Source organism: Chiloscyllium punctatum, chromosome 7 (genome assembly GCF_047496795.1).
Source record: "Chiloscyllium punctatum isolate Juve2018m chromosome 7, sChiPun1.3, whole genome shotgun sequence".
NCBI lineage: Eukaryota > Metazoa > Chordata > Chondrichthyes > Orectolobiformes > Hemiscylliidae > Chiloscyllium > Chiloscyllium punctatum.
The window spans coordinates 128,863,885-128,876,216 of record NC_092745.1 but is presented as its reverse complement, the minus strand read 5'-3'; the positions used below and the strand labels follow the sequence as shown (position 1 = coordinate 128,876,216).

Sequence of the window (12,332 nt, the reverse complement as noted above, 5' to 3'; positions counted from 1 at the left end):
TTTGATCTTGCCTCTCATTATACAAAGGTGGCTCAGTGGGTTATTGCTGCTGTCTCACAGTGACAGGGACCCAGGTTCCATTCCACCCTCGCTGTGGAGTTTGCACAACCTCCCCATGTCTTCATGGGTTTCCTCCAGGTGCTCCAGTTTCGTCCCACAGCGCAAAGATGTGCAGGTTAGGTGAATTGGCCATGCTAAATTGCCCAAAGTGTCCAGGAATATGCAGGCTACGTGGATTAGCCAATGGGAAATGCAGTGATAGGGTGGGGGGTTGGGTCTGGCTGTGATGCTCTTAAGAGGGGTGATATGGACTTGATGGGCTGAATGGCCTGCTTCCACACTGTTGGGATTCTGTGATACACTAATATCGTCGTTAATTAACAGAACTTAGCTTCTGGTCCATCCTAAATGTTCAAATCCCTGTCATCCTGCATCCATTTTGTTATAATTAGATTATCCTTATCCATCTTATCACCTGCTTTTTTCCCCAAGCTACATGTATTCAGATACGAAACCTTTAATTTTGTCTTTTTATCATTTTGTGAGCTCCAGCATTCTCTATTGACATTTCTTCTTAGATTTGTTACATTCTGCTCCTTCCTGCCATGGTCTGTTTATCATCTTCCACATTAATGCCATTCTCTCTTGCTGAAATGAGACCAGAAAGTGCTGGAAATGCTCAGCAGCTCTGTCAAGAGGGAAATGGAGTGAGCTCTTCATGACCATGACCCATCTCAGGATACTTGTCAGTTCTGGTAAATAGATTATTTAAACCTCAGAGATTGTTGAGACCAGATCAGCTTGCTGTAATTATTCAGTTAGCCATGATTCATTAGCCCGCTGTCTGGACTGCATTTCTTGGCCAAGTTATCATGTGCTGATTATTGTCAGAAACTATATAGCATGAAATTAGGATATTTCTGGCAACCCAGAACCAGGAGTCATGGTCTGAGGATACAGGGTAGACCACTTCGGACTGAGATGAGGAGAAATGTCTTCACCCAGAGAGTGGAATTGTTTGCCACAGAAAACAGTTGAGGCCAAAACATTGAGCATTGTCAGGAAGGAGTTAGGTATAGTTCTTCGAGCTGAAGGAATCAAAGGGCATGGAGAGAAAGCAGGAACAGGAGACTGAGTTGGATGATCATATTGAATGGTGAAGCAGATTCCATTGGCTGAATGGTCTACTCCTGTTTCTATTTTCCAGCCTTCTGTACTCATGAACCTATACAGGGAACAACCAAAAGGATAATGGAATGCTAGTCTTTATAAGAGCACAATAACTTTGCAGTAGGAGTAGGCCACTCGGCCCCTCAAACCTGCTGCACTATTCTAGATCATGGCTGATCATCTACCTCACTGTTATTGTCCCCTGGTATCCCTGTGTTCCTTAATGTCATTTTTTTACTAGAAACCTACCAACCAGTCTCTGTCTTGAACACACTTACATTTCCAAAGATATACCATTCTTTGAATGACAACATTCCTTCTCATCTCAGTCCTAAATGGTCCACCTTTTCAATGAGACTGTGTTGCATAGTTCTAAACCCTGGCCAAACCAAGGGAGCTACCTTCCCTGTATCCACTCTGTCCAGCCTCTGGAGAATTTTGTGAGTTTCAATGAGACTACCTCTCATTCTTCTCAATTCGAGAGAACATTGAGGTATCTAAAGGACTTGAATACAAGGATGTCAAAGTCTTGCTTGTATTATCAAAGGCCCTGTAAGGCCACACCTGGAGTCACTTTGAACAGTATGTGGGGCAACACCCATTTTCCTGGCTTTTATCGATACAGATAGTGAAGGGAGTGTAGTGTGGAATTACCAGGATTTAGAAGGTTAAGAGGCAATCTGATTAATGTTCCCAGACATAAAGGGGAACAGAGAGACAGAAACAACCTCTTCCTGCTGCTTGGAGAGTCTGGGACAAGGAAGCAATTTCAAAATAATCAATAATTCAGGAGCCAAACTAAAATGAAGAAGCTTTGCAAAAGCTGTTTGCAGTTTGGAAATCCTTTTGAACTTGATGCCATGTCAATAGTAAATTTTCAAAGTGAAGTTGATCAACATTTGTCAGCCGTAGGGAATACGATATTTGGAATTGGACATCAGGCACTTTCTTATTGATTAGCAGAACCAGCTCCAGGGAATAATTGGCCTCCAAATGCCTCTATGTTCCCTAATTGCAAAATCATTTGTCCTGATAGCACTCAGTCACTGGTTGCTGGACGCTGTGAATGGTCCATTACGGGGAAAGGATGTTGCAGTGAAGTGCTAAGTGGTTTTGCAGTCCGGCTTGGCTTTTAAATAGGTGGTTCCTGATCATAATCCAATGGATGGCCAATTACATTGCAGATGCTCTACATGCCCATGGGAATAATACAAACATCTAAAGTTTAATGCAATAAATTTAATTGGTCGCTTCATTTGATTTTGTTTTTCAGAGGTACATTTTTAAGGATCTATTAAAAGATGTCTGTTTCCACTACACCTCATATACAGTGTATTCAAAGCAGGACGGTTTAGAAAGTCAAAAACAGAAACTCAAGAAATATAGAAAATAGCAGCAGGAGGAGGCCATTTGGCCCTTCCATCCTGCTCCGCCGTTCAGTAGGATCATGGCTGACCATCCAGTTCAGTCCCTTGTTCCTGTTTATTCCCTTACCCTTTGATCCCTTTAGCCCTAAGAACTTTATCTAACTCCTTTTTGAAAATATTCAGTGCTTCGGCCTCATCCGCTTTCTGTGGTAGAGAATTCCATAGGCTCCCCACTCTGTGGGTGAAGACATTTCTCCTCATCCTGTATCCTGAGACTTTGACCCCTGGTTTTGGACTCCGCAGTCTTTGGGAAAATCCTTACAGCGTTGACCCTGTCTTAGTCCTGTTAGAATTTTGTTGGTTTCTATGAGATTAACTCCAGTTCCTCTCCTCATTCTCATATTTTTATTAAAATGGAGGTGTTGGTGTTGGACTGGGTCAGACAAGGTCAAAAATCACGCGAGACTAGTTTATAATCCAATGGGTTTATTTGAAAACACTAGCTTTCGGAGTGCTGACTCCTGAAGAAATGTTTTCAAGAAAACTCATTGGACTATAACCTCATGTCGTGTGATTTTTAACCATGTTTTTATTCACATGGAAAATCTTGCCTTGTAAAAGTTATCACAGCTCATCAAGCAAGACTTGACATCAAGCTGCATGAGGAGATATTAGGACAGACGACCCCCGGGTTGGTTAAAATGGAGGGTCGAAAGGAGGAGACTCTGTCAGATCTTTGAGCATCAAGGGAATTGAAGAATATGGGGATAAGGCAGGAAAGGAGAAATAAAGTAGAACTTAAGCCCTGATCTCGTTGGATTGTGAACATGGGTCAAGGGGCCATTTGGACTCCTATTCACACATTTGACTTTTTAGAGAGAGGAAGAGGTTTACTGAGGGAATGGGGTCCATAGGCAGCTGAAAGTGATTAACACAGAGGATGCACAAGTGATCAGAATAAATAATGGTGACACATAGAAATAGTACCTTGAGAAAGACAATATCTTATAAGTCAAAGCCAACCAATGGAAAAGCAACATCATGTTGAAAACATGAAAGGTTCTCGCTGCTTCTTAACTGAAGAAAAATGACCGGCTGCCCTCATGATTTAATCTTTCAGCAGTTTTCTCTGTCCCTGGTGAAACTTCAAGAGAAATCCTAGCTTGGTAAGAATCATAGAATGAATCAGTAGCAAAGAAAGTGATGGCCTTGTGGTATTGCTGCTAAATTATTAATCCAGGGATCCAGGTAATGTTCTGGGGACCCAGGCTGAAATTTGAATTCAATAAAAAAGTCTGGAATTACGAGTCTAATGATGACCATGAAATTCTTGTGAATTGTTGTAAAATCCCATCTGGTTCACTATATCTTTTAGGGATAGAAATCTGATTTCTACTGGTCTGACCTACATGTGACTCCAAACCTACAGTAATGTCGTTAAATCTGAACTGCCCTCTGGGCAATTAGGGATGGGCACTAAATGCTGGCCAGGCCAGTGATGCCAACATTTTGTGAATGAATTTTAGAAACGAGGAGACCATTCAGCCCATTGTGTTAGTGCAGGCTCCTTGGAAGAGTCATCAAGATGGTCTCCTTTCAACTGCAGTATCCCCATCATCATGCAAAGTTTGTTATTCGTTCACAGGATGTGGGCGTCTCTGGCTCAGTCATCTTTTATTGCCTATCCCTAATTACCCAGAGGGCAGTTAAGAGTTAACCACATTGCTGTGGGTCTGGAGTCACATGTAGACCAGACCAGGTAAGGGTGGTAGTTTCCTTCCCTAAAGGACATTAGTGAACCCGATGGGTTTTTCCAACAATCGAGAATGGGTTCATGGTCAACATTAGATTCTTAATTCCAGATTTTTAAAATTGAATCCAAATTCCACTATCTGCCATGGTGGGATTTGAACCCAAGTCCCCAATCTGTTGGCCTGTGGCTCTCGATTACTACTCCAGTTTTAATACCATACGGCCCCACCTCCTCTAAATTCTCCTGATATGTTCTGGTTTAAAGTGCACTCCCAGTTCACAAGCTCTACACAAAAGAGAGATGTCAAAGAGCTTGGGACAAAGTTATCAGGAAGGGAAGTGATTTCTGGTACTTTGTTATTAAGAATATTAATGAAAGGCATGTACTTTGAACAGAGTTTTCTGTGTCTGGGGAAGAATAACTAAGTTCTGTAAATCATTGCAAACTGCTGTGAGATCTCATGCCATTGCCTCAACGCTGTTTTTTAATAAACTTGTTGAGTAATTTATGGCTTAATCTACCACAGGGATGATTCTTTGTTCTGCTGCTGTAGGCATTCGGGAAAATCATGAAGGATTTTCTATCCTCTAAACCTGATACAGTGTTAAGTGTTTCTAGTCAGAAGGAGACCTGCCATATGTGGAGAGACTGGAAAAGCTGCAATTGTTTCCTTTAAAGTAGAGAAGGTTAAGGGAGGATTCAACAGAAATAGGAGCATAGACTCAGAGCACAGAAACAGACTCTTCGGTCCAACTTTGCACTGACTGATAATCCCAATCTGACCTGATCCCATTTGCCAGCACTTGGCCCATATCCCTTTAAACCCTCCCTATTCATGTACCCATCCATTTGCTTTTTAAATGTTGTAATTGTACCAGCCTCCACCACTTCCTCTGGCAGCTCTTTCCATACATACACCACCCTCTGTGTGAAAAGGTTACCCCTCAGATCCTTTTTAATTCTTAGCGCCCTCGCCTTTAACCTATCCCCTCTAGTTCTGGACTCTCCCACCCCAAGGAAAAGACCTTGCCTATTTACCCTATCCAAGTCCCTCATGATTTTAGAAACTTTTATATGACCACCCATCGGTCCCTGACGTTCCAGGGAAGAAAATTCCATCCTACTCAGCCTCTCCCTATAACTTAAAACCTCCAGTTCCAGCAACATGCTTGTAAATTATTTCTGCATGTTCTCAAGTTTAATAACATTCTTCCTATAGAAGGGCGACCAGAGTTGTGTGCAGTATTCCAAAAGTGGCCTCACCAATGTCCTGTACAGGTGCAACATGACCTCCCAACTCCAGTACTCAATGTTGTGACCAATAAGGCAAAGGTGAGGACTGCAGATGCTGGAGATCAGAGTCTAGATTAGAGTGGTGCTAGAAAAGCACAGGAGGTCAGGCAGGAAAATCAACGTTTCAGGCCCTTCATCAGTACTGAAGAACCTCCAAGGTGGAGAGATAATAGGAGGGGTGTAGGGGTGGGGAGAAGGTAGCAAAGTGTACAATAGGTGAATTGGAGGTGATAGGTCTGAGAGGAGGATGGAGGACGGTAGATAAGAGTACAATGGTGAATGGGGGTGGGGATGAAGGTGATAGGTCAGAGGGGAGGGTGGAGTGGATAGGTGGGAAGGGAGATTGGCAGGTAGGACAGGTCATGGGGACAGTGCTGAGCTGGAAGTTTGAAACTGGGGTAAGATCGGGGGAGGGGAAATGAGGAAAATAGTGAAGTCAACATTGATGCCCTGGGGTTGAAGTGTTCCGAGGCTGAAGATAAGGCGTTCTTCCTCCAGGCGTCGGCTGGTGAGGCAGCGGTGGTGGAGGAGGCCGAGGACCTGTATGTCCTCAGCAGAGTGGGAGGGGGAGTTGAAATGTTGGGCCACAGGGTGGTGGGGTTGATTGATGCGGGTGTCCCGATGTTCACTAAAGTGCTCTGCGAGAAGGCGTCCAATCTCCTCAATGTAGAGGTGACCGCATCGGGAGCTATGGATACAATAAATGGTATTGGTGGATGTGCAGGTAAAACTTTGATGGATGTGGAAGGCGCCTTTGGGGCCTTGGATGGAGGTGAGGGGGGAGGTGTGGGCGCAGGATTTGCAACTCCTGTGGTGGCAGGGGAAGGTGCCAGGCAGGGAGGGTGGGTTGTTGGGGGCGTGGTCCTGACCAGGTAGTCACAGAGGGAAAGCGGAAAGGGGTGGGGAGGGAAATATATCCCTGGTGGTGGGGTCCATTTGGAGGTGGCAGAAATGTCGGCGGATGATTTGGTTTATGCGAAGGTTGGTAGGGTGGAAGGTGAGCACCAGGGGCGTTCTGTCCTTGTTACGGTTGGAGGAGTGGGGTCTGAGGGCAGAGATGCGGGATGTAGACGAGATGCATTGGAGGGCATCTTCAACCACTTGGGAAGGGAAATTGCGGTCTCTAAAGAAGGAGGCCATCTGGTGTGTTCTGTGGTGGAACTGGTCCTTCTGGGAGCAGATACAGCGGAGGCGGAGGAATTGGGAATAAGGGATGGCATTTTTGCAGGAGGTAGTGTGGGGAGAGGTGTAATCCAGGTAGCTGTGGGAGTCGGTGGGTTTGTAAAAAAATGTCAGTGTCAAGTTGGTTGTCATTGGTGGAGATGGAAAGATCCAGGAAGGGGAGGGAGATGTCAGAGATGGCCCAGGTGAATTTAAGGTCAGGGTGGAATGTGTTGATGATGTTGATGAAATGGTCAACCTCCGCATGGGAGCACGAGGTGGCGCCAATGCAGTCAGTGTAGCGGAAGAAGAGGTAGGGAGTGGTGCCGGTGTAATTACGGAAGATGGACTGTTCTAGGTAGAAGACAAAGAGACAGGCACAGCTGGGGCCCATACGGGTGCCGATGGCTACCCCTTTGGTCTGGAGGAAGTGGGAGGATTCGAAGGAGAAATTGTTAAGGGTGAGGACCAGTTCGGCCAAACGAATGGAAAGGTTCTGTTAGGGACATCGGGAGAGGAAGAAACATAGAGCTTGGAGGCCCTGCTCATGGTGGATGGAAGTGTAAAGGGATTGGATGTCCATGGTGAAGATGAGGCGTTGGAGGCCGGGGAAATGGAAGTCTTGGAGGAGGTGGAGGGCGTGGGTGGTGTCTTGAATGTATGTGGGGAGTTTCTGGACTAGGGGGGATGAGTTCAGTGGGGTAGGAGCATGCTGAGACAATGAGTCGGCCAGGGTGGTCAGGCTTGTGGATCTTGGGAAGGAGGTAGAACCGGGCAGTGCGGGGTTCCCGGACTATGAGGTTGGAAGGTGTGGGTGGGAGATCTCCTGAGGTGATGAGGTTCTGTATGGTCTGGGAGATGATGGTTTGGTGATGGGGGGGTGGGGGTCATGGTCGAGGGGGTGGTAGGAGGAGATGTCTTCGAGTTGCCGTCTGGCTTCAGTGGTGTAGAGGTCAGTGAGCCAAACTGCCACTGCGCCCCTTTATTTGCCGGCTTGATGGTGAGGTTGGGATTGGAGCAGAGGGATTGGAGGGCTGCGCGTTGTGAGGGTGAGAGGTTGGAGTGGGGGAGGGGTGTAGACAGGTTGAGGCAGTTAATGTCCTGGCGGCAGTTGGAAATGAAGAGGTTGAGGGTGGGTAATAGGCCAGCATGGGGTGTCCAGGTGGATGGAGTGGGTTGGAGGTGGGCGAAGGGGTCCTCGGAAGGTGGACCCGAGTCTGGATTGTAAAAGTAAGCTCGGAGGCGGGGGCGGCGGAAGAAGTGTTCGATGTCACGACTTGTATTAAATTTATTGAGGCGTGGGCAAAGGGGGATGAAGGTGAGGCCTTTGCTGAGGACTGATCGTTCGTCCTCAGTGAGGGGGAGTTCTGGGAGGATGGTGAAAACTTGGCAGGGCTGGGAACTAGGACCTGGGATAGGTGTGGAGCTGGGAGTGGGGGCCCAGCCTGTAACTGGAGTGGGGGCAAGCATGCCAAATGTTTTGTTTGTAAAATGTTGAAACCTAGAATTGTATAATTATAGAATATACAATACAGAAAGAGGCCTTTCAGTCCATCGTGTCTGGACTTGCTCCAGAAAGAGCTACCCCACCAGTCCCATTCTCCAGCCCTATCTCCATAGCCCTCTAAATTCATCACTTTCTAAGATGCATCCAGCTCTCTTTAGAAGAGCAATTTGCCCATGGTAGCGTGATGGAGAAAGTGAAGTTGCATGGGGTGCAGGTTGTTCTCGGGAGATGGATAGAGAACTGGCTGGGCAACAGGAGACAGAGAGTAGTAGTGGAAGAGAGTTTCTCAAAATGGAGACCTGTGGTGTTCCATAGGGATCCGTGATGGGACCATTGTTGTTTGTGATATACACAAATGTTTGGAAGAATTTATATCCATTCAAGAACAAAGAACAAAGGACAAAAAAACTTCACAGCACAGGAACAGGCCCTTCGGCCCTCCAAGCCTGTGCCAATCCAGATCCTCTATCCAAACTTGTCGCCTATTTTCTTAGGATCCCTCTGCTCCCTGCCCATTCATGTATCTGTCTAGATATATCTTAAATGACGCTATCGTCCCCACCTTTACCACCTCGATTGGCAATGCATTCCAGGCATCCACCACCCTCTGCATAAAGAACCTTCCAGGTTTAGCTCCCTTAAACATTTTCCCTCTCACCTTGAACTCATGATTTTGTAGACCTCAATCAGGTCCTCCCTCAACCTTCATCTTTCTAATGAAACTAATTATAATCTGCTCAACCTCTCTTCATAACTAGCACCCTCCATACAAGGCAACATCCTGGTGAACCTCCTCTGCACCTTCTCCAAAGCATCCACATCCTTTGGGTAATGTGGCCACCAGAACATAGAACATAGAAAAATACAGCGCAGTACAGGCCCTTCGGCCCTCGATGTTGCGCCGACCGAAGCCTACCTAACCTACACTAGCCCAATAACCTCCATATGCTTGTCCAATGCCCGCTTAAATGACCATAAAGAGGGAGAGTCCACCACTGCTACTGGCAGGGCATTCCATGAACTCACAACCCGCTGAGTAAAGAATCTACCCCTAACATCTGTCCTATACCTACCACCCCTTAATTTAAAGCTGTGTCCCCTAGTAGAACTGTACGCAGTATTCCAAATGTGGCCGAACCAAAGCCCTATACAACTGTAACATGACCTGCCAACTCTTGTACTCAATACCCCATCCAATGAAGGAAAGCATGCCGTATGCCACTCTATCGACCTGTGTTGCCACCTTCAGGGAACAATGGACCTGAACACCCAGATCTCCCTGTACATCAATTTTCCCCAGGACTTTTCCAGTTACCACATAGTTGACTCTTGAATTGGATTTTCCAAAATACATCATCTCGTATTTGTCTGGATTGAACTCCATCTGCCATTTCTCTGCCCAACTCTCCAATCTATCTACGTTCTGCTTTATTCTCTGAGAGTCCCCTTCACTATCTGCTACTCCACAAATCTTGGTGTCATCTGCAAACTTGCTAATCAGACCACTTATAAATTCTTCCAAACACTTATGTTTATCACAAACAACAATGGTCCCAACACAGATCCCTGTGGGACACCACTGGTCACAGTTCTCCATTTTGAGAAACTCCCTTCAACTACTACTCTCTGTCTCCTGTTGCCCAGCCAGTTCTCGAACAACCTGTACCCCATGCAACTTCACTTTCTCCATCACGCTACCATGGGCAACCTTCTAAGGAATCCATGTCCACCAGCCTCCCAAGCAGCACATTCCAAATCCTAACAACTCTCTGAGTAAAGATGTTTCTCCTCATCTCACTCCTCGTGACCCTGAGTTACAGACATACTGATGATTGGTTGAAATGTGGCATTTTTGCATTTGTCCTGATGAATGCAAGACTAAGAGCCTCAGTGATGTGCCTCTTTGCAGCAATATTCAATGAACAGAAATTTAGGATCAATGAGATCCACTTGGTCCCAGATCCTGTTACATCCTTAGAAAATAAATCTGCAAAATGTACATCCCTAAAATTTCATTAGACAAGCATTTATGATTGAAGGGGCAAGGAGGTGGCAGTGAGGTTGGGGGTTTGGGGGGGGTTGGGGGGGGAAGTGGTGAATAGTCGAGGTGGGAACGAGTGTTGGGACATTATTTTGAATTTTACCTACCTCTGCACATTCAGCACTGACCAAAGATGCTTCTAATTGGTAGAAGGTGAAAGGTGGTTTAGGAGTGTTCTGGTGAGTGAGTTGGTGCGGCTGCTTTTCTTTGGCTCAGACTTTGCAGGAATGCTGGTGAAATTGGCAATGTAACTCGGGGATTCTGCACAGGAGACAGGGTAACATGGGAATTCACAAGTTTCTATCAGTGATTTGATATTGCTGTAAAATGAGCACCGTTGAGGCATCCCCAGTGTGCAGTTCTTACAATGAGACTCTCATTTTTACACAGTTAGTCTCACTGTAAAAATCTTTTTAAAATGTGATAAAATGATAAATTACAAATTAACATTAACATTACCACCTCAGCAATCTAAAACTAATTTGATTTTTGTGAAGCAACAAATTTCTTTGGTATGATTTTTAAAAAATCACATTTTTCAGCATAACATTTTAAAACTTTTTTTTAAATGTTGTTTTAGCTTCGATCTCAATTTAATTCGAGCAGTGTGGTGGATCAGTGGTTAGCACTGTTGTCTTACAGTGGTAGGGGCCTGGGTTCAATTCCAGCCTTGGGTGACTCTCTGTGTGGAGTTTGCACATTCTCCCTGTTTCTGGGTGCTCTGGTTTCCTCCCATAGTCCATAGTGTGCAGGTTAGATGGATTAGCCATGCTCAGTTACCCATAGTGTGCAGGTTAGATGGATTGACTGTGCTAATTTGTCCATAGTATGTGGTTAGGTGGATTAGCCATGGGAAGTCTAGGGTGCGGTGGGAGGGTCAGTCTGAACTTGTTGGGCTGAATGGTCTGCTTCTACACTGTAGGATTTATATCATTGATTTTGTTCTCTGAAAATGTATGTGAAAATTCAAAGGGATAAACTTTGAATTTGCTTTGCAGATGCTGTAAATCGGAAACAAACAGAGATTGCTAGAAAAGCTCAACAGCATCTGTGGAGAGAAATCAGAGTTAACATTTCAGGTCCAGTGACCCTTCCTCTTCACAGATGCTGTCAGACCTGCTGAGCTTTTCCAGCAACCTCCGTTTTTGCTTTTCCTTCTGCTGTGCTGTCAGCGGGAATGCTTAAGTGTGATTGGCTGCTTTCCCTGTGCGATGGTATCATGGCCGCTGGAGGTTCCCTTGACTTATTGCAAGATGAGAACAGCTGAGATGGCTTGGCACTTTGTGTGCATCTTTCTTCGAGTGACACTGTTGTGGAGATAACTTGCTGCCTGAACCGTCCTTGTTGGCTACCAGTTGAAATGTGGCATTATGGAGGGTGGGGGGTGGAGGGGGGTGGGGGTGGGGGGTTTGGGGGTGGGGTGGGGGGGGGTTGGGGGGGGTGGGGGGGGTTTGGGGGTGGGGTGGGGGGGGGTTGGGGGGGGTGGGGGGGGTTTGGGGGTGGGGTGGGGGGGGGTTGGGGGGGGTGGGGGGGGTTTGGGGGTGGGGTGGGGGGGGTTGGGGGGGTGGGGGGGGTTTGGGGGTGGGGTGGGGGGGGTTGGGGGGGGTTGGGGGGGGTGGGGGGGGTTTGGGGGTGGGGTGGGAGGGGGTTGTGGGGGGGTTGGGGGGGGGTGGGGGGGGGTTTGGGGGTGGGGTGGGGGGGGGTTTGGGGGTGGGGTGGGGGGGGGTTGGGGGGGGGGTGGGGGGGGGTTGGGGGTGGGGTGGGGGGGGTTGGGGGGGGTTGGGGGGGGTTGGTGGGGGGGGGGTGGTGGGAGGAAAGGCAGTTGCTCTCAATCGCTGTTTACTTGCTGCGTTCGCTGAGGCTGTCTCACAGGTCCTTGTGACAGAGTGTGATGTATGATCACAATTTAGGGACAGCACGGGCAGGGCGCTCACTCCTTCAGCAGTGGTTGTGGATTGATGAACAAACGGCCTGTCCTCTGTGACTGGAATTGAGGTCTTTTGTCTGCAGCGAGTGGAGATTTTGTCGTACAAAGCTGAT

The 12,332-nt window shown here is 46.9% G+C and overlaps 1 protein-coding gene across 4 annotated transcripts in view; it reads left to right on the top strand.

Annotated features, from left to right (window-relative positions):
• ttll7 (tubulin tyrosine ligase-like family, member 7) overlaps positions 1–12,332 on the top strand; it is a 401,618-nt gene that overhangs the window by 172,401 nt on the left and 216,885 nt on the right. The gene's annotated exons all lie outside the window — the stretch shown is intronic.